Below are 21550 nucleotides of genomic sequence, written 5' to 3'. Positions count from 1 at the left end.
TTTGCCTTGGAAATGAACAGAAATCATTCTGTCATTTTTGAGATGTCATCCAAGTATTGCATTTCAGACTCTTTTGTTGACTATGATGGCTACTCCATTTCTTCTAAGGGACTCTTTTCCACAGTAGTAGATATAATGGTCATCTGAGTTAAATTCACCCATTCCCATCCATTTTAGTTCTCTGATTCCTAAGATATTGATGTTCACTCTTCCCACTTCGAATTTGCCTTGATCCATAGACCTAACATTCCAGGTTCCTATGCAATATTCTTCTTTACAACATCGGACTTTACTTCCATCACCAGTGACATCACCAACTGGCTGTTTGTTTTTACTTTGGCTCCATCTCTTCATTCTTTCTGGAGTTATTTCTCTACTGATCTCCAGTAGCATATTGGGCACCTAATGACCTGGGGAGTTCATCTTTCAGTGTCCTCTTTTTGCCCTTTCATTCTGTTCATGGAGTTCTCAAGGCAAGAATACTGAAGTGATTTGCCATTCCCTTCTCCAGTGTACCACGTTTTGTTAGAACTCTTCACCATGACCCATCCATCTTGGGTGGCCCTACACAGCATGACTCATAGTTTCATTGATTTAGACAAGGCTGTGGTCCAATTGGTTAGTTTCCTGTGATTGTGGTTTTCAGTCTGTCTTCCCTCTAATGGAGAAGGATAAGAGGTTATGGAAGCTTCTGATGGGAGAGACTGACTGAAGGGGAAATTGGGTCTTGTTCTGATGGGTAGGGCCATGTTCATAAATCTTTAATCCAATTTTCTGTTGGTGGGTGGGGCTTTTCTCCCTCCCTGTTATTTACCTGAGGCCAAACTATGGTGGACGTATGAAGATAATGGCCTTCTTCAAAAGGTCCCATGCATGCACTGCTATACTTAGTGCCCCCAGCCCTGTAGCAGCCACCACCAACTCATGCCTCCCCCAGAGACTCCTGGACACTTGTGGGAAAGTCTGGGTCAGTCTTTTGCAGGGTCACTGCTCCTTTCTCCTGGATCCTGGTACAGAAGGTTCTGTTTGTGACTGCCAAGAGTCTGTTTCCCAGTCCTGTTCTGGGGGTCTATGGTGGGGTTAACAGTGACCTCCTCCAGGAGGGCTTATGCCATACCCAAGTTTGCTGCACCCAGAGCCCCTGCCCCTGTGGCAGTCCACTGCTGACCCGTACCTCCACAGGAGACACTCAGACACAGTTCTGTCTCAGTCTTTGTGGGGTCTCTGGGTCCTTGTGTGCTGGACCTCAGAGGCTTGTTTGAGCCCTCTGAGTCTTTCTGGTGGGTATCTGGTTTGATTCTAAATGTGATTTGCCATTAAGGAAATGCAAACTAAAATTATGATAAAATACTGTTACGCACCTATTAGAATGGGTAAAATGAAAAAGGTTTAACCATACCAATGTTGGAGGTGATGTCAAAGAACTGGAACTTTATATATGGCTGCTGGGAATATAAATAGTACAAAAAGTTTAGGAAAAAAATCAGTGCTTCCTTAAAATTTTAAACTCTTGGCCCCATGTGAACCCATGATTATACTCTCAGTTATTTAGCCAAATGAAATGAAAGCCATACAAAGACTTTTATAGGATCATTCCCAGGAACTTTGTTTGTAATAACCTCCAATCAAAAATAACCCAAATATCCATCATTAGGTAAATGCATAAACAAATTGTGGCATATCTATACAGTAGAATACTATTCAACACTAGAAAGAATAAACTTGATATATCCAACATAGGGCTTCCCAGATGGTGCTAGTGATAAAGAATCTTTCTGCCAATGCAGAAGACACCACAGAGGCAAGAAACGTGGGTTCCATCCTTAGGTCAGGGTCCCTTGGAGGAGGAAATGGCAACCCACTCCAGTATTCTTGCCTGAAAAATTCCTGGACAAGAGGAACCTGTTGGGCTACAGTCCCATGGAGTCACAAAGAGTTAGAGACAACTGAGCAACTGAGCACATATCCAACATGCTCAGAGATGAGGCCAGACAGAAGAGTACGCAATGTATGACTGATTCCGTTTGTATAAAACTCCAGAAAATGGAAGTAAAACAGATGAGTGATTCCCTGAGGCTGAGGAAGAACAGGAGGGAGAGATTACAAAGGAGAAATGAAGTTTTGGGGGATGAAGGATATGTTCACTATCTTAATTGTGGTGATGGTTCCATGGAGTTTACATATATCCCAACTTATCAAATTGTGCATTTTAAATATGTACAGCTCAGTATATGTCAATATTACCTTAATAAAATAGTTTTTTAAAAAGAAGCAACTCCATTCCTGGGCATATACCCAGAGAAACCTTAATTTCAAAAAAATTATGCACCCTAGTGTTCACGGCAGCACTGTTTGCAATAGCCAGAACCTGGAAGGAACCTAAATGTCCATCAACAGAGGAGTGGATAAAGAAGATGTGGCACATATGTACAGTAGAATATCACTTAGCCATAAGAAGGAACAGAATTATGCCATTTGCAGAGACATGGACAGACCTAGAGACTGTCATACAGAGTGAAGTAAGGCAGAAAGAGGAAAGCAAATATCACATATTAAGGCAAATATCACATATATGTAGAATCTAGAGAAATGGTACAGATGAACCTATCTGGAAAGCAGAAATAAAGACAGACTTAGAGAACAAATGTATGGACACTAAGGGCAGAAAAGAGGGTGGGATGAATTGGGAGATTGGGATTGATGTATATACACTGTTGATATTATAAATAAAATGGATAACTAGTGAGACCTACTGTATAGCACAGGGAACTCTACTCAGTGCTCTGTGGTCACCTAAATGGGAAAGAACTCCCCAAAAGATGATATATGTAAACAAGTATGTAATTCAATTTGCTGTACCTCAGAAAGTAAAACAGCGTTGTAAATCAACTATACTCCAATAATTTAAAAAAAAAAAAAAAGAATTGCTATTTATTCTTGTCCATTGGCTTTTAAACTGCTACATTTTTACTTTGGCTGTTTCATAAATTAGGGTAAACTACTGCTATGCTGACTCCATGAGGATATTTCTTGACTCTTAAATCTGACCTCTAGTCTCTTCCCAACTAATCTCATTAACTGGACAACAAATGACAAAAAAAAAATGCAAGACAGAAGAGGGCAGTGTTCCCCAGTCATCCATAATTATGAATTCTTTCCATTCCCATCAGGCATTGCTTCTGAGTTCAAGGACGGTAGTTTTAATCAGCCTGGGGTGAACTTATTCCAGGGAGGGACTTGTGGGGTGAGAGAGATAGGGAGGGATGGCGAGCAAGAGTATATTAAAGTCTTTGGAGGATGGGATGATGTATGTAGTTTAAAAACAAAGCAGAGCTATGTCCTATTTATGATTTTTGTTTTGATTCATGAGAGGAAGGTTTATAAAGATTGAGAAATGCTATTTTAGGATATTCCTATTACTTTTGAATTATTGGTTTTTAACTCTTTTAAGAGTTTTGAAAGCCATCCTATTACTTTTGAATTATTGGTTCTTAACTTTTAGAAGAGTTTTGAAAGCCAGAGCCTTTTTCCCCAGGAAAATGAACATGACTTGGTGTTTTGTAAAACTGTCAGGGTTCTACAGATGCAGCCCCAGATGTTTGTGGATTCCAGGCTCAGAGCCTGTATCTTCAATCACCTTGTTTTCAAACGCCCTCAGGGCTGTTTCAGGGTACTGGGACTCTGGACACAATCTGTGCTCTAGGGTCTATTTTTTAAAATAAGTCTGACTGGTAAACTTGGGAACAATGAGACTCTACAGGTCCTGTAGCCTTTTGAAAGGAAGCAGGGAGTGAGTCCTGATGAAGAATTTTGGTTTTATTTCCTGCTAGCTGTGTGATCATGGGCAAAGTATCAATACCTAACATCTTGAATCTCACACGTCCTCACTTTTAAACGTGGGGATAATAATGTCTGTCCATGGGACTTCTCTGGCAGTCCAGTGGTTAAGAATCTGCCTTGCAATGCAGGAGGTGTGGTTCGACTCCTGGTCAGGGAACCAAGGTCACACAAGTCAGGGAGCAACTAAGCCCTTACACCACCACTAGAGTCCATGCAGAGCATGACACAACAAAGACTCTGAGTGTGGCAACTAGGACCTGACATAGCTAAATAAATAAATAATCCCTTGGAGAAGAAAATGGCAACCCACTCTAGTATTCTTGCCTGGGAAAGCCATTGCACAGAGGAGCCTGTTGGGCTACAGTCCATGGGGTTGCAAAGAGTTGGACGTGACTTAGCAACTAAACAACAGCAACAAATAAATCTTAAAAAAATAATGTCTGTCCAATCTACTTTACAATTGTCATATGAGGCTTGAATAAGACATTAAAATCTGGCTGTATGCATGGAAAAACTGTCAAATGTTAATAATTATTACTCTGCCTAAGAGAATGAAAGTGAAAGTGTTAGTCGCTCAGTCGTGTCCAACTCTTTGCGATCTCATGAACTGTATCCTGCAAGGTTGCTCTGTCCATGGAATTTTCCAGGCAAGAATACTAGAGTGGGTTGCCATTTATTTCTCCAGGGAATCTTCTGCCCCAGGAATCGAATCCAGGTCTCCTACATTGCAAGTGAATTCTTTACCGTCTGAGCCACTAGAGAAGCATAGGAGAATAGGGACTACAAAAATCAAAAGGGGCTTTTAAGTAATGCATTTGAATATATGCTTTTGAATGGGGGCAAATGAAACTACTTTTCCTTCTAGAATGATCAAGAAGCAAGAGTATGAGATTGCAAGAGTACCATGCAAATGTCACAGATGAGAATCATCTGTGAATCCCCACGTTTCATTTATTTCTTAGAACGAATTTGCCATTGCCACTACGGTCATGAGAATTCTCATTAAAAGCTTCTGTAAACTGCTACTCAGGACTGCCTGCTGCGGGTTCACGAGATCCCCTGTGTTGTCATGAGTGTTCTGTCCCTTCCGTAGTCGTGATGCACATCATCGTGGACTGCCAGATGCTATCATGGAAAAATTCTAGTACCAGTGAGGAATAAAACATGTCTGAAAAATTTATGGTTGCCTAACGATAGTTTTTTAAAATACTTGTCGAGGCTGTTATTACAAGAGTGAATGTTGACAACACCAACCTTGCAGGAGTCAGGATGGAGTCGGTGCTAACGTGCCATTTTGCCTTTTCTTCCTCAAAGTGTAAAGCTTTTAAAGAGGAGTAAATTTTCCTGAACAGCATTCCAGCAATTCATATATCATTTGGTTTCAGAAACTCCATGCCTGTGGCTGCCTCCTCCCTCTTCATATTCCGTTGTATTGGCTGTGGTGACACCTCCAGTGCAGACTCATTTATAGTCTGGGCACCGGCAACCTCGAGCTGCTGGAACACCCCACGGGGAAGCAATTATTCCATCAGAGGCCTCTTATTGTCCTCATCTCGCCACTAATTTCTGCATGATTTAAATCTGCATTTGCCACCACCTATTATTTGCCTGGTACTGACACCACAGGTGCCATGATCAGAGAGGGCCTGGCTGTCTATCTTTTTCTCTCCTGCAGTGTCAGCTGGGTATTCTGACATTTGAAAAGAGAAAGCATGGAGGTGACTGTAATCTAGTTCTTGGCACGCCCTTAACAGAGCATGTGGCGCTGGATGAGAAATCGCAGGTCCCAGCCTTGTCTTCTGGTAAGTATAGATAATTTACTCAATCTTTTTGAGTCTCAGTTTCCCAATTCAGAGTCTGATGACAACATAATTCTTCAGCCCATTAGAGAATCTTATGTCCTTTTCCTAGATATCATCTTACTTTTAGCCACTTGGGAGTATCTGAAATGCAGATTTTAATTAACATGATTTTAATTAACCTAAAATGACATCAGAGAAGGCAATGGCACCCCACTCCAGTACTCTTGCCTGGAAAATCCCATGGACAGAGGAGCCTGGTGGGCTGCTGTCCATGAGGTCACTAAGAGTCGGACACGACTTCACTTTCACTTTCACTTTTCACTTTCATGCATTGGAGAAGGAAAAGGCAACTCATTCCAGTGTTCTTGCCTGGAGAATCCCAGGGACAGGGGAGCCTGGTGGGCTGCCATCTATGGGGTCGCACAGAGTCGGAGACGACTGACGCGACTTAGCAGCAGCAGCAGCAGCAAAATGACATAATTATGTGACATCCTTCCCTCATCCTGTCAAATTCTTAATCTCTGAGTCTGAAGTGTGCTCATTGACTCAGTCGTGTCTCACTCTTTGCGATCCTATGGACTGTAGCCTGCCAGGCTCCTCTGTCCATGGAATTTTCCAGGCAAGAATATTGGAGTGGGTTGCCACTTCCTTCTCCAGGGAATCTTCCCAACCCAGGGATCGAACCTGGGTCACCTGTGTCTCCTGCATTGGCAGGTGGATTTGAGACACAAGTACAGATATTTACAGTAACAGCAAGTGTGAACAGCTGGGATTCACACCACTAAGCCCTCTAAACACCCAGCCTGGACACAGAGAAAGTCACATACTCAGGGCACTGCACAGAGACAGAAGGCCAGATGTCAGACTTTGAAGGAATGACTGCTGGGCCCCCTCTGGATCATAGAAACACCAGCTGTTCCTTGGCACGGCCCTGCTTTCAGGATTAAATGTCATGATGATGGGTCGGATCCTGGTACCTGCCTCACGCTTCCCATTGGTGTGCTTGGCTGGGGGAACAGGGTGTGGCAGACACAATTGGCACCCACCGAATTCCTACATTTATGCCGTGCTACATTTCCCAGGCTCTCAGTCATCCAAATTGGGGGCTTGTCAGTTGCAATTCCAATAATGAATTTGGAGCAGGTGTGTTGTTGCCACGTACAGACTGAAGCACTAAGAGCTAGCCTGCTTCCACCAAATTTCTGTTATCTGGCTTGGCAACATGTTCCAGGTTGGTGAGCTCTAAGAAGGAGCTGGCTGTCCAACCTGTGCTGGACTGGACTTGAGCAAGAAATAAACCTTTGTTGTTTTAAGGCATCCACATTTAAGGGCTTGTCTATTGCAGTAGTGAGTGTTAATTGTTCCATGGTAAAAGATATGAGAGTGAGAACCAGTATTTGAAAGTTACCTAGAAACAATTCCAGCTCTTAAGGAAGAGTATTCTCAGAGAACTTTACAAAAATATATTGGTCAAGGAAAAAAAAAAAATATTGACCCATCCAGTGAGATAGTGAGCTCTGGGGCACGACAGAGTTTAAGAAGAGCTTGTGGGCAAGGATGCTGTTAAGTAGCTTCTGGGCATCTTCCTCCCACTTCTAGTCCCCTATCAGGAGACTTGCTAAGATGCCGCCTGTGAAAGGCTACGTGAGTCTAAGACAGCATTAACTCATTAATGATGGGTTTGTTGAAAGTGTTCCAAGCGTTGTCTCCCTTTGTCAAAGTCAACTCACTGTTCTGTGATTTTTAAGGAAGGAAAGACTTCAGACTCCACTTATTGGATGTTCACTGTCATTTTACAGGACTCCTAAAGCAGGATGACTTTGACATGCTGTAGGGCAGCAGGCACTTTTCTTTCCTAATTTACTAGATGTTTTCAGGACTTAGGCTACTCTTGCCTTTATGATTGTTGCCAGGCAACAGCCTAAAGCCCTTGGTCTAACACCCCAGAGAAATTCATCTTTTAAAAGAGTCAAACTTTAGTAGTTTCTTTTGACCCCAGTGAAAAATGAAAGATTGACTAGCATTTTGAAGGGTGGCCTGCAGTACCAGAATGTTCTTTGTTGTTTAGGGTGTTGTCAATGACTTTTTGCTTTGCTAATCTCAGGCCCCATAAAAGCAGCTCACCTTCAATAACCTGGTTTATGCTTAGGATAAGAGGTAATATGGCAGCCAAGGCAATCACCACTCAGTAGACTGTGGTTCTCACCTTAAAGGAAGAATCAGAGGAAGGAGGGGAGTGAGAAATTGAAATTGGGACCTGCATATTGAGGTGGAAAAATTCAAGATAACAAGTTCAGTCAGTTCAGTTCAGTTCAGTCGCTCAGTCGTGTCCGACTCTTTGCGACCCCATGAATCGCAGCACACCAGGCCTCCCTGTCCATCACCAACTCCCGGAGTTCACTCAAACTCACGTCCATCGAGTCGGTGATGCCATCCAGCCATCTCATCCTCTGTCATCCCCTTCTCCTCCTGCCCCCAATCCCTCCCAGCATCAGAGTCTTTTCCAATGAGTCAACTCTTCGCATGAGGTGGCCTAAGTACTGGAGTTTCAGCTTTAGCATCATTCCTTCCAAAGCAATCCCAGGGCTGATCTCCTTCAGAATGGACTGGTTGGATCTCCTTGCAGTCCAAGGGACTCTCAAGAGTCTTCTCCAACACCACAGTTCAAAAGCATCAATTCTTCAGCGCTCAGCCTTCTTCATAATCCAACTCTCACATCAATCTCACATTAGTCATGTGCAAACACAGCCTTATCTTCTTATGAACTGGCACCAACAACACAGGGACTGTCCTGAGGGCTGTTTAGAGTTTCTATTTTAAACCAAAACAATTTTTTTCAGAAAGGAATAAAAGATAAGGAGCTTAGATCTCTTCTAAGTTCCCAATGTTCTAATTTTCAGAGTTTGCTTACTCCTGGCAGACAAAGTCATGCCAATGCAGGACTAACACTCAAGTCCCCAACTTTCCAATCATTGCCTTTTGTATCTGCACCTCTGATACATTCCTTGGAGATGTACTATGCAGTTAAGTTTTGGTAGAACTTAACCACCTAAAAAAAGAAGGCCTCAGATTGTAGAGTTTCTATGGCCATCATTCATTCATTCATTGTTTCTGATCTCAATGAGCATTCATGCTTACATAAAATGTATTCCCTGACATTGACTTAAAGGAGAGATGTGCATATTTCTTGGAGAAGGCAATGGCAACCCACTCCATTGTTTTTGCCTGGAGAATCCCAGGGACGGGAGAGCCTGGTGGGCTGCTGTCTATGGGGTCGCACAGAGTCAGACATGACTGAAGCGACTTAGCAGCAGTGCATATTTTTGCTTATTAAGCATTATTAAGTGTTGCCAGGGTTTGAGTCTTAAGCAGTTATAATCCGCGATGTGCCCCCCAGTCCTGATTTCTGTTTCCTAGGGTATAATGGTTAATACTTTGGCCACCTGATGTGAAGAGCCAACTTACTGGAAAAGACTCAGATGCTGGGAAAGATTGAGGGCAGGAGGATAAGAGGGTAACAGAGGATGAGATGTTTGGATAGCATCATTGACTCAATGGCCATGAGTTTAAGCAAACTCCAGGAGATGGTGAAGGACAGGGAAGCCTGGTGTGCTGTAGTCCATGGGATCGCAAAGAGTCAGACACGGCTGAGCAACTGAACAGCAGCAACAATGGTTAATGCCTGTCTCTCTGCCTCATGAGAAGAGAGGATACAGTTCACCTCTTCTGATTTTCCAGAACTCGTCAAGGACAAGACAGAAAGCCCTTTCAGGACCAATCAGACAGGTTGATATCCATCCTTCTTTCAGGACTATGTGGATCCCACGGGGCCCACCTCTTTCCAGGAAAAGCAGTGCTTTCCTGCTCACCCTTGGCCTTCCCTTCCTGGGTCCCTGGGCTTTAGTCAGGCCCTGAGAACAAACATGCATTCTCTCATGATCAAGGCCCCTGCAGCTGCCCTGCTTGGGAAGGGGGGTTGGGGCTGCAAAGGCAGGAGCTAGGTACATGTTCTAGGATCATGTTTGTCCAGGAGTTCTAATTTGAATCTGAAGTTTATAGCGTGTTGGTTTTTTTTCTTCTCTAGACATCTCCTCCCCTCTGCTTCATAAATAGCCACCTCCTCTGGGCTTATAAATTACGTTGCAACTGCTTGGGGGCTCTGTTTTGACCTCTTATTTGCATCACCACATAAAGTCATGTTGCCATGAGCACCGCTTGTTAGTGCCATGTGTTGGGAATGAGACACACTGGAAGCAGAATCAAACAGCAGGTGAGTCAAAGCACAGTGCACCATGCCTTTGAGGATCATAAAATGGGCATTGCACTACAAAAGGTGGCCAACCTGAGGATGCCAAGCTGAGTAAGAGGACATACTCCATGGGTCCTATGCGTTGGAGGCCAAGGCTGGAGGCAAGACCCAGTCAGACAGAAGGCTTGAGGGCAAACAGGGAAATCAAAGTGCAGACCAGTCAGAGAGGGAAGCTGAGCATAGGTCCCCTGTAAGCTGAGAGCTGTGACACTCTAACACAGTCTTCACCATATAGCCCTCTCCATAGACAGAGCGCTGCCCACAGACAGAGGATGAGGTTGAAAGCTGCCTGACGCCTGTATTACAGTAGCAGGGCTGGTATGAGCCCTTCCTTTGGCATAAACATAGAAATAAGCTTCAGGCAAATTGAAAGGCCTGCAGATTAGCTGGGTGGCCTTCCTTGTAAATGTAAGCCCTGGACCTGAAGTGACTTTGTTACCTACGTGTCCACTATAAGACTTCCCACCCCTACCCCTAAACACACATATGTGCATAGTATGTGTGTGAATATATGCACATGTGTGTACATACATGTGTATATGTATGTGTATATACTATATGGTTTATATACATGAGTAATGAACATGAAATATTATATACATGATGTATGTGTCCATCCATACATATACACACTCAAAACTGAATTTTTCAAGACTCTTGTACCCTTGCCAAAGCTCCATTGATTTCCTCCTTCCTCAGGCTAGCACCCCTCCCTGCGCCCCACCACATTAGCCCCATTAGTTGCTATTTCTCGGTCATGGCTCCATGCTGTGCCTTGGGCAGCACCATAGGCTTCAAACCTTTTCAAATGCTTTCAGCTCCTCAGAACTGATTTGTTCAGTGTTCCATTTCCTAAGAACCTTTTTGGTGGGATGGGTTCTAATCTAATAAGCTGGCTCCATTAGCTGGTCATTAATGACAGTGTGTTATACTGTTTGGAGAGCATATTTGCATATTAACCTGTCCTGAGTTTTATCGCAAATGGTCTGCTGCCTGGGCCTGAATGAGAGCCAGGTAAGTGGTGCCTCAGATGCAAAATTCAAGGAGGTGTTCACACGACACTGAGAGTAAGCACCCTAGATTTATCACCTGAGGAGCTTCTCTTGCCTCCCCTGAGTTCAGGCCCTAACTGCCAGGTGATAGGAAGGTAAAGCTTTGTGATGAGCAAGAAGAGAGAAACTCTTTGTCTCCAAAATCACATTCCATAGCTATCTGCTTGCTCTAAGTATTAACTTGGGGACGCCTCAGTCTTAAATTCATTTGCTAAGTCAAAATGTAAAATGTCATATATGTTAATTTGCAAGATATTTCTTTTTAAAAAATTCTATATATTTATTTTTGGCTGCTCTGAGTCTTTGGTTGTTATGTGTGAGCTATTCTTCATTGCAGTGCACAGGTTTCTCACTGTGATGACTTCTCTAGTTGCGGAGCACAGGCTCTAGGGCACAAGCTTCAGTCCTTGTGGCAGAGAAGCTTAGCTGCCCCGCAGCATGTGGAGTCTTCCCGGCCAGGTATCAATCCTGCGTCCTCTCCATTGTCAGGAATATTCTTAACCACTGGACCACCAGGGAAGTTCCAAGATATATCTTAGTGCATAACAGTTTACAAACAGCAAAAAAGAAAAGAAAAAAGGTTCTGGGTAATAGCAACCGAAAAAAGTTGGGCACACAATAATACTGATTTGGCACTGATTTCATTTTATTTTTGTAGAATGTCACTTCTGAAATAGTATGATATTAAAAGGATAAATTTAAGATATAAAATTAGATGATCAAAAACATAAATCTTGTGAAGTCAAAGGCACAAGTATATTTCTCAAATAGATCAACTACTTTAAAGAGAAAATTCTCAACATTCCCAGGGATCCACATCACCATGGGCACATTCCACCCCACTGAGGTCCTGTGCATTTCCAGGTCCTAATGACGAATGTAATACTAACATTTGGTGACTTCCTGTCACCTTGCCTACATCAGGAGTGCAAAAGCAATGTGGTGATAATTAGGAATATGGAGTGCAATCATTTCAGAGGTTCCAGAAATCACTCTGGTCATTAACAAAATGAATAAGAAACTATTACATTACACTCTTATTAAAGGGATGGTCATTTTGAGCAATAATTGCTTTTGAAAACAAATGGGCAGTTATTTTAAACCTATTGCTAAAGCTAACTTTCTTAGCTAAAAATAAGTGATGTGAGCTTTGATGCAGGGATTCCTCATAAAGAAGCAACAATTTGCAGCCAATTAGCCAACCGTGGGCTTCCTATGTGGTGCTAGTGGTAAAGAACCCACTTGCCAATGCAGGGGATGTAAGAGATACAGATTCGATCCCTGGGTCAGGAAGATCTCCTGGAGGAGGGCATGGCAACCGACTCCAGTATTCTTGCCTGGAGACTCCCATGGACAGAGGAGCCTGGTGGGCTATATAGTCCATGGGGTTGCACAGAGTCAAACATGACTGAAGTGACTTAGCATGAGCAAAGCAAGCCACCTGTGCTATTTCTCCCCTGGGAGCCCAGGGTGCAATGGCTGCAAATAGGAGCCTTTTCGGTAGTGTATACAGCCTGTTGCCTGCATGAGTTGCCCTAAGGAACTTGAATACGACCCTTTACAGTGGACATGCAGACATGACTGGCATGCTGTCTGCAATCTAAGCTCCAGACAGGTATGTGCAGTGCCTTTGGAAAGCCCCAGGGCAGTGGCCAGGGTCCACACTGGTTAAGTCATAATGTTCATCTGCATCAAGCTGTAGAACAAGGAGCTTGTGACTGAGATCCTCTGCAGGGTCAAGTTCACGTTCTCTGACAGCCAGAAGCTCCACATCTCCAAGAAGGGATTAAATTTTCTAAATTTAATGCAGATGAATTTGAAAACATGGTGGCAGAAAAGTGGTTCATCTCAGACGGCTGTGGGGTCAAATATACCCCTATTCCTGGCCCTCTGGCAAAATGGTGGGCCCTGCACCCACGAGAACCTTGGCACTGTCCCCTCTGTACTCATGTCCATAATAAATCCTACTTTCTTGTCAGAAAAAAAAGATCCAAGGTAGGTGATTTCCCCCAGCAGGTACATAATGATGAGTTTCCAGCTTCAGAATCTTCCTTTTGTTCCATGTCCAGTTCTAACTCTTGCTTCTTGACCTCCCATTATTCTTGCTTTAAATTTAAGCTCTTGGCAGGATTTGGCCTCCCTAATACCAGACCACCTGACCTGCCTCTTGAGAAATCTGTATGCAGGTCAGGAAACAACAGTTAGATCTGGACATGGAACAACAGACTGGTTCCAGATTGGGAAAGGAATATGTCAAGGCTACATATTGTCACCCTGCTTATTTAATTTATATGCAGAGTACATCATGAGAAACACTGGGCTGGAGGAAGCACAAGCTGGAATCAAGATTGCCGGGAGAAATATCAATCACTTCAGATATGCAGATGACACCACCCTTATGGCAGAAAGTGAAGAACTAAAGAGCCTCTTGATGAAAGTGAAAGAGGAGAGTGAAAAAGTTGGCTTAAAGCTCAACATTCAGAAAATGAAGATCATGGCATCTAGTCCCATCACTTCATGGCAAATAGATGGGGAAACAGTGGAAACAGTGTCAGACTTTATTTTTGGGGGCTCCAAAATCACTGCAGATGGTGATTGCAGCCATGAAGTTAAAAGACGCTTACTCCTTGGAAGGAAAGTTATGACCAACCTAGATAGTATATTCAAAAGCAGAGACATTACTTTGCCAACAAAGGTCCGTCTAGTCAAGGTTATGGTTTTTCCAGTGGTCATGTATGGATGTGAGAGTTGGACTGTGAAGAAGGCTGAGCACCGAAGAATTGATGCTTTTGAACTGTGGTGTTGGAGAAGACTCTTGAGAGTCCCTTGGACTGCAAGGAGATCCAACCAGTCCATTCTGAAGGAGATCAGCCCTGGGATTTCTTTGGAAGGAATGATGCTAAAGCTGAAACTCCAGTACTTTGGCCACCTCATGTGAAGAGTTGACTCATTGGCAAAGACTCTGATGCTGGGAGGGATTGGGGGCAGGAGGAGAAGGGGAGGAAAGAGGATGAGATGGCTGAATGGCATCACTGACTTGATGGATGTGAGTCTGAGTAAGCTCTGGGAGTTGGTGGTGGACAAGGAGGCCTGGCGTGCTGTGATTCATGGGGTCACATAGAGTCGGACACGACTGAGCGACTGAACTGAACTGAACTGAGTGTCTGTGTGGCTTCATCAATCTCCATTTAAAATCCACTTTTGAAGGGGGGCTTGGCCTTACCCTCCATGGTGCAACCCCAAGACACTTCCTCAGAGAAGCCTTCTCTAGCAATCATCCTAAGATGACTTCATCATGATTCTCTATCTTATCACATTTTCAATGATTTAGTCCTCAGAAAAGTCTTTACTGCTTTCTGTTGTCTGCAAAACTAGTAAAACAGCAGTAGCAGTAATCTGACATTCAACACCTTCTACAAACTGACCATTGCGTCTCTACACATGTCTACCCTGCTCTTTGAGCTCCCAACTAACTAGTCTTTGCAGGTCCTGACTAGGGTATAACTGTTCCCGTTCTACCTTCTTTCTTATTGCAATTCTACTCACTTAGAAAGCCCTGACTCCTCTACTTGTTCAAGACTGATCCATCCACCAAGTCTCAGATTTAGGACTATTTCTTCCATGAACCCTGCTAAATAGTTTTAGAGCTCAATGATGACTGCCACTTCTCAACTCTTGTAGAAATATTTGCTGGCATGCTTTCTCCTTATACATTCCTTCATTCATTTCAAATAGGTAGCCAGACCCTCAGGAATTTTGCCTCGTGAGAAGTCGACAGCTTTTCCTGTGTTTTGTAAGAACGTAATCCATTGAGTTGATGATATTAGTGCCCTGGAGTAGCAGTAGAGAGAGGAGATTGTCTTTGAGAGGAAGCTAGGTGAGTGTCCTCTGATATAGGACAGGATGGAGGGAGTACTGAGGCTCACAACAGAGTGGAAGACTGGGTAGCAGTTCTAAGGCAACATCCCAGGGGCAGGGGCAAACTGATAGGACTTAGCTGTAGTTATGCCAAGGGAGGCAGCACCCAAGATGCCAGAATTCAGCCTCTGCAAGAACTGTCAAGTCCTACGCAGAGCTTCAAAGTGGCAAAAGTGTCAACGAGTCCTTGATCCTGAAGAAATCATGCAGATCAAACAATGGTATCTCAAAATAATTCATCTGAGCAGATGACCAGTAAACTACGCAGACCTGGATGCTGCATTAACTCAGGGAGCCCTTGGCACTGACTCAGGTTGAATTTCCTTTCAGTCTGGGCCAGAATAAGGTTGATCTAGAAAAGAAACATATGTGCTGTTCTTGCACACCTATTATTTTATACAAGCTACTCTAGTGATTTATTTAACTTATTAAATTAGCATGATATCTATCACTGATATTCATCCTCCTTTGTATTTGCATTATATCACCCAAGCTATGTCAGAAGCTCCTGGAGGACTGGATCATTTCAGACTCTAGTAGAATTTGCTGCATGTAAATAACAACCAGGTTTCTGTGACAGGAAGGCTAGGGATACTGTCTGGAGGACAGACTTTAGTTTCTTGGTAATAATTTCCTCATAAATAGTCCAAGTGCTGAGAAGTAGTTCACATGCATTCAGTAACCCATCAGATATTATAGAAATAAGAGGAGATATGTGAGTCAGAGAGCAGGAGGAAAAACAGATAGTTGTTAGGGCTGGCCTGACTCATGGCTATCATTTATAATAATAGCTCCTATTTGTGTGTCCTTATTGAGATGGGCTCTGCTGAATCTTCCCTTGCTTTGTTTCAGAGTTGTATGTCAGTAAAATGAGAAATCCCACTTCGAAATCAAATCTACAAATGCTCATTAATAAAAAAAAGAAAAGCAGAAGACAAAGCTGAATATAAGATATTACCCTAATTTTACCATTTGTATGACCAACCTAGACAGCATATTAAAAAGCAGAGACAGTACTTTGCTGACAAAAGTCCATTTAGTCAAAGCTTTTTCCAATTGTCATATATGGAAGTGAGAGTTGGACTATACAGATAGCTGAGCACCGAAAAATTGATGCTTTTGAACTGTGATGATGGAGAAGACTCTTAAGAGTCCCTTGGACTGGAAGGAGATCAAACCAGTCAATCCTAAAGGAAATTAATCTTGAATATTCATTGGAAGGGATGATGCTGAAGCTGAGGCTCTAATACTTCGGCCACCTGATGGGAAGAACAGATTCATTGGAAAAGACCCTGATTCTGGGAAAGATTGAAGGCAGGAGGAGAGGGGGACTACAGAGGATGAGATGGTTGGATGGCATCACTGACTAAATGAACATAAATTTGAGCAAGCTCTGGGAGTTGGTGATGGACAGGGAAGCCTGGTATGCTGCAGTCCATGGGCTCTCAAAGAGTCAGACACAGCTGAGTGACTGAACTGAACTTAACTGAATATCTATGTGCATGTGTGCCTGCGTTCTCAGACATGTCTGACTCTTTTGTGACCCTAAGGACTGTAGCCCGTCAGACTTCTCTGTCCATGGAATTTTCCAGGGAAGAATATTGAAATGGGTTGTCATTTTGAGAGAGTCAATTCCTAGGCAGATTGATAAGAAGGCCGGGGGTCCCAAAGGAGAGAGGGGTATGGGGTTCTCAAGGAGGAGGAAAGGACAAAGTTTTTCTCCTCTACATTCCTTAGGATTATATAACAATAATGTATCCTGCTTGAGGACAGTTTCTCCTTCCTGAAAGCCTTCTGGCTAATCCTGTTATCTTAAAATGTAAATTATGGAAGTGGGTCTAGTAAGATCTTTACAACCTCCAGACATTCTTTTGATACATTGTAATAACTAATTAAAAAATATATAACTCCCTTGCTAACACTAGCAAAAGGGGCACTTTTTCTGCCCCCTCTGATGTCTATGTCAGCTTTCTCTATCTCTTTTATACTTTAATAAAACTTTATTACACAACAGATCTGAGCAATCAAGCTTCGTCTCTGGCCCCAGATTGAATTCTTCTCCTTCGGAGGCCAAGAATCCCGGCATCTTTCGTGGTTCAGCAACAACATTTCGATTTCCTGTTCCATTGTGTACCTACAGTTCAGTTCAGTTCAGTCACTCAGTCATGTCCGACTCTTTGCGACCCCATGAATCGCAGCACACCAGGCCTCCCTGTCCATCACCAACTCCTGGAGTTCACTCAGACTCACGTCCATTGAGTCAGTGATGCCATCCAGCCATCTCATCCTCTGTTGTCCCCTTCTCCTCCTGCCCCCAATCCCTCCCAGCATCAGAGTCTTTGCCAATGAGTCAACTCTTCGCATGAGGTGGCCAAAGTACTGGAGTTTCAACTTTAGCATCATTCCTTCCAAAGAAATCCCAGGGCTGATCTTCAGAATGGACTGGTTGGATCTCCTTGCAGTCCAAGGGACTCTCAAGAGTCTTCTCCAACGCCACAGTTCAAAAGCATCAATTCTTTGGTGCTCAGCTTTCTTCACAGTCCAACTCTCACATCCATACATGACCACAGGAAAAACCATAGCCTTGACTAGACGAACCTTTGTTGGCAAAGTAATGTCTCTGCTTTTGAAGATGCTATCTACATATGTATGTATTTGGAGAATACACACATATGCAAATTTTTTTTGATGCGCATGTAAGTACATCTATATCTGTAACTATCCCCATAAATGTAGTCTAGTTATCTCTGGATGGTGAGATTTTTCTATATTTTCTAAAATTTCCACAATGAATATACATTTTTTAATAATCATAAAAGCAGGAAATGGTTCAATTATTTATAAGGCAAATGGATAGAGAGGCAAGATGCATTCTTTTTTGACCAATACTTTATTTATAACCAAATTAGCACAGTATTTATCCACAGTATGACATGGAACTGAGAAAAATAATTATACACGTTCAATTATTATCATACCATGATCTGTATTCCTCAGAATATTTGTAGTGAAAGATGTTTCTGAGTTGTGTTACTGACATTTGGAAATCAATAACTATTGTTCAGAAGGTATAGCAGTTTGTTTATATCTCTGTAACTAATATGTGAAAGAAAATTCAAAGTGTTTTAAAATGAAAACTATGGTTGAGGAATTTGACAAAGCTAACTTTTCAAACTGTATGACCTTGGAGCTGAGCCAGCAATAACAGTGGAGTCAGTGGTGGAGCTTCCCCATGCCTTTTGCTGTCACATCTGGTCACCACTTCCATCTGTCCATGCCCTTGAGAGAAAGTGAACGAACATTCAGTCAGCATTTCTCAAGGGCAGGCAGGAGACTTATGTGGCCCAGAGTCCATGTAAGCATTGCAGGAAGGGGAGCCTGTTCCAGGGCCTGAAAGGAGGCTCTTGTCTAACACTCAGAAATGAATCACCAGAGGAGATGTGCATGCTGACAAAGCAAGAGACTTTATTGGGAAGGGGTGCCTGCGTGGAGAGCAGTAGGGTAAGGAACCCGGGAGAAGTGCTCTGCTATATGGCTTGCAGTCCCTGGTTTTACGATAATGGGGTTAGTTTCTGGGTTGTCTCTGGCCAATCATTCTGACTCAGGTCCTTCCTGGTGGCGCATTCATTGCTCAGCCAGGATGGATGCCAATGAGAAGGATTCTGGGAGGTGGGAGGACATGTGACATCTCCTTTTGACTTTTCCCAAACTCTTCTGGTTAGTTCTGTGTTCCAAACTAACAGAGCTCTTCTGTTAGTTCTGTGTTCCTTACCAGGACCTCCTGGCACAAAATAACTCACACACATGGCTGCTATGGTGCCTGGCCAGGGTGGGCAGTTTCAGTAGCTGTGTTTCCCCTAACATAAGTGCTTGAGCATCACATGGACAAGAACCAGTGGATGTTTCTGATCTATCAAGTGTTCTTTTAAAAAACTGTTTAAATAGTAAATACAATGAGAAACTTTCACTTAAAAATACTAGATTTCCAGTTTCTATTGAATTTTACTCAGTTGGTCCATGTTAGTTGCTCAGTCATGCCTGACTCTTTGTGACACCATGGACTGTAGCTTGCCAGACTCCTCTGTCCATGGAATTCTCCAGGCAAGAATACTGGAGTGGGTAACCATTTCCTTCTCCAGAGAATCTTCCCAACCCAGGTATGGAAACTGGGTCTCCTGCACTGCAGGCAGATTCTTTACAGTCTGAGCCCCCATTGAAGCCCTGTTGAATTCTAAAAGTTTGGTAAAACCAGGCTCTTCTGTAAGGCATCACAAAAGCCGAGTATCACAGTCTCCAACTGCCTTGTTTCACACAATTCATTTACCTGCCTGGATCCTGCAGGCATTTAATTTTCAACCTATGAAAGCCTCCTCGGAGAAGGCAATAGCAACCCACTCCAGTACTCTTGCCTGGAAAATCCCATGGATGGAGGGGCCTGGTGGGCTGCAGTCCATGGGGTCGTGAAGAGTCAGACACGACTAAGCGACTTCACTTTCACTTTTCACTTTCATGCATTGGAGAAGGAAATGGCAACCCATTCCAGTGTTCTTGCCTGGAGAATCCCAGGGACGGGGGAGCCTGGTGAGCTGCCGTCTATGGGGTTGCACAGAGTCGGACACGACTGAAGCAAATTAGCAGCAGTAGCAGCATAAAAGCCTCCTAAACCGAAGACACTAGAGTTTGGACTTTGCTTTAGAATAAACATCAGACAACTTCTAATATCAGAATTGCTAAAAAGTCAGCAGTATCTCAACTGTAATTGTGACATCCATATGCTCAGAAAATTGAAAGTTTTTGCTGAACTCATTTGGCAGCTGGGCTTCCCTTGTGGCTCAGCTGGTAAAGGAATCCACCTGCAATGAGGGAGACCTGGGTTTGATCCCTGGGTTGGGAAGATCCCCTGGAGAAGGGAAAGGCTACCCACTCCAGTATTCTGGCCTAGAGAATTCCATGGACTGTATAGTCCATGGATTTTAAAGAGCTGGACATGATTGAGCAACTTTCACTTCACTTCCCTTCATTTGGCAGCTAAATTTTCTTTGAACTGATGTTAACTTTTTACAGCAGTTATAAGACATTTTGGTTTAGTCTTGGGAGTTTCATTCTTGAAAATTATCATGGACCCCAAAGTTCATTTGCTGATATGAGGTGTATCTATCCAGTTACCACATTAGAAATTAAAATGGAAAGTTAAAAAGTATTACTTTGTATTTATTTAAAAATAACAAGTTCATTACATATTAGCATAAGTGATAGTTTATGAAAATTTCTACATTTTTCCAAACCACATTTTAGTAAGAAGAGTGGAATTATTTAATATTCTTTCAAATCTCTTTTCACTCTTGCTTAATAGAGACAGCCAGATTCTCATTTCTGCTTCTACATTTAATTTACCTTACTATCACACAGCATGCAGCCCCTTGATATCTTCTCTATACATTTGTAAGAGATTAAGAGTGAAAAAGGTAAATTATTTTTATAAAAATAATTTTGACTTCATGAAGATTCCCAAGGATCCATAAATGATACTTTGACAGTGGCTGGATTATTATAATCTCTATCTCATTTAATATTAATATTCATGTGTTTCACTAGAGAAATGCTATGTTTGATTAATGGTGATACTGCAAACTTTGAGACATGTGGGGAAATGACATATAATACAGTGTCTGTACTGTATAAACTTTGTAAACTATGAAACATTTCAAATTCCACCCAACATTCTGTCCTTAAGTTAAAAAAAAAAAACTTTATTAAAATTTATTCTTGGTTATGCTGGGTCTTCCTTGCTGCATGGACTTTTCTCTAGTTGCAGAAAGTGGGGGCTGTTCTCCTGTTGCAGAGCACAGGCTCTAAAGCACATGGGCTTGAGTAGTTATGGCTCTTGGGCTCTAGAGCACAGGCTCAATAGTGGCGGTACGTGGGCTTATTTGTTCCACAGCATGTTGGCTCTTCCTGGATCAAGGATTGAACCCATGTCTCCTGCATTGGCAGGCTGATTCTTTACCACTAAGCCACCAGGGAAACCCTGTCCTTAAGTTTTGGGGATAAGCAATTATATACTTTGTAGTACTTGAATGTGCTTTCTTAAATAAGCTAGTTTCATCTTAATGATCAAAACTGAAAAAATAAACATAAGAAAAGCTCAGCGTAACACAAAGGAAGATGTGATTCAGAGAGTTAAAAAAAAAACTTGGAGCATCTGGAGATATAGCATGACTGAGATGCTGCTTTTTGATACATCTTGTTATCCACCCAACAAGTAGTTATTGATCATTCACCATGAGCACCTATTATAGTTTTAGCTCTAAATCACTGAAGTTACTTGAAGCTGGTAAAAAAAATCACACAGTTACTTGATAGAATTTTCAACAAGAAAGACTGATAAATTGGTATTTAATTTTATGGCATAGCATAATTTAGATGTTGATTTGGATTTTTGCTGGAATTGATAAGCTATGACCTGTGGCCCAAAACCTGCCCTCCATCCTTTGTAAATACACAGCCATGTCTTTTCATTTATGTACTATTCATGGCTGCTTTTGTGCTAAAGGTAGAGTTGAGTCTGAATATCTTGCAAAGCCTAAGATGTGCTATTTGGCCCTTTACAGAAAAAGTTTACCCAATCC

At 42.6% G+C, this 21550-nt stretch overlaps 1 non-coding gene across 1 annotated transcript; it reads left to right on the top strand.

Annotated features, from left to right (window-relative positions):
- The first annotated feature begins 12426 nt into the window (after positions 1-12426).
- On the top strand, positions 12427-12559 carry LOC112448161 (small nucleolar RNA SNORA70). The gene has a single exon (XR_003036554.1). It is a non-coding gene; the product is annotated as a small nucleolar RNA SNORA70 (small nucleolar RNA).
- Positions 12560-21550: the final 8991 nt, after the last annotated feature.

The sequence above is a fragment of the Bos taurus genome, chromosome 9, assembly GCF_002263795.3.
Source record: "Bos taurus isolate L1 Dominette 01449 registration number 42190680 breed Hereford chromosome 9, ARS-UCD2.0, whole genome shotgun sequence".
In the NCBI taxonomy this organism is placed as follows: Eukaryota; Metazoa; Chordata; class Mammalia; order Artiodactyla; family Bovidae; genus Bos; species Bos taurus.
Note: the sequence above shows the minus strand (reverse complement) of the source record. Positions and strands in the feature narration are given on the sequence as shown.